Below are 1625 nucleotides of genomic sequence, written 5' to 3' on the forward strand. Positions count from 1 at the left end.
CCCTTTCACAGGGGTCGCCCGATTCATAACAGTAGCAAAATTGCAGCTATGAAGTAGCAATGAAGGTAATTTTATGGTTGGGGGGTCACCACAACATGAGGAACTGTATGAAAGGGTCATGGCGTTAGGAAGGTTGAGAGCCACTGCCTTAGGCAGATGTTTCTTATAAGAACATTAATATTCTCCGAAGGGGTGGGGCAGCCTTGTACATTGGTTTTGTAAAATATCCATTGTACTCCCATCCCCAGCAAGGCTACTACACTCTAAAAAAAAGGAGAAATGGACCGACACCCCAAAGGAGTAAAAGCTCCCAACTGCATGAGAAAAGACAAGGCAGTCTTGGCGATTTTATCTTACTGTCCTTCCAGATCTGTTAATAAAACCTACACTGCTTCTCACCCCGACTTTGTGATCGGCTGCAGCACCTGGTGGCTGGACTGGGTCTGGTTGGAGTCATGTGGCCCCTTCAACCACGAATGGTTTGGAAAATTCTGCCTTCAGAAATGTAAGGACTCCGCTATAGTTGCGCCAGCTATAACAACTAGCACAACCTGTCTTGTTGGTCACCAATATTTGATTCCCAATCTACATGCAAAATATACTTACAGCCTGTGTCCGGTTCCAGTCAATGAAAGCATTGACCTCAAAAGGTGGGAAACTCCGGGTTATATATGGTAGTTTCTAAAGCGAGTCTGAAGAGAATCCTCTTTCTCCAAAGACACAAACACAGCTAATGTACTATGGCGGAGTTGAAATAGGAAAATTGGAATACGTTCTCCCTCTTGGAAAGTGAAAGAATGAGAGACTCATAATGGTCACTAGACCAAAGCAATTTTGAAATCCCACTAAGCAGATATGTATCTCCTTACCCTGGTGTGTTCGAAATAAGTCTGGATTCCATTCCCTCCACACTATTCTCGTGCTCGCTGTCCTGCATAGTGCTTGGTTCTGCCTTTGGGTGTCTTCTTCTCCTCCTCTTCCTCCTCCTCCTCTACTTCCTCCTCCTCTTCCTCCTTCTTCTCCTCTATCCTCCTTGGCCATATCTTGATTAGGGAATTGAAATATGTCCTTAGAGTCTAAAATGCTTCCTCAGAATTCCTCCCATGATTAAATTTGTTGGGCCAGAGTTTTTTATCTGAAAGTCATAGACTCTCTCTCTTTCAATGTAGCAATTTGTTTATTAAGCAAACACACCCTCCAGATTCCTTATCCCTCAGATCTAAATATTAGCCTGGGTGGCTAAAAATAGGGGAAAAGTAAAACTGAAGTGGACTTGGAGTCTTTAATGACATATAAAGTCAATTCAAACATATGTAAACAACAAAAAAGCAAAAGCCTTAGTCTCTTAATCTGGGTTGATGGATTTTTAATCCAGTACAATGCTTTCTCAATCTTTATGGACCTGTTATTTTTATCTGGTCAGCTCACATGAGGACATAAGTTGAAACTTTGTCTTCATCCTCTTTGGTAGGAAACCATTACCAATAGTTTCTTCCAAATTATTTATGCATCTACAAAGCAGCAATTCCTTTGATAAGTTTCTAGATACATAAACATTTAATTTTCTTAATAAATTAAAATATGTCTTCTTCAAAGAGAGACGTCCCCTCTCTCTTTTTTACAGA

Source organism: Echinops telfairi, unplaced genomic scaffold, assembly GCF_000313985.2.
Source record: "Echinops telfairi isolate 266 unplaced genomic scaffold, ASM31398v2 ScPeMD7_4;HRSCAF=17, whole genome shotgun sequence".
NCBI lineage: Eukaryota > Metazoa > Chordata > Mammalia > Afrosoricida > Tenrecidae > Echinops > Echinops telfairi.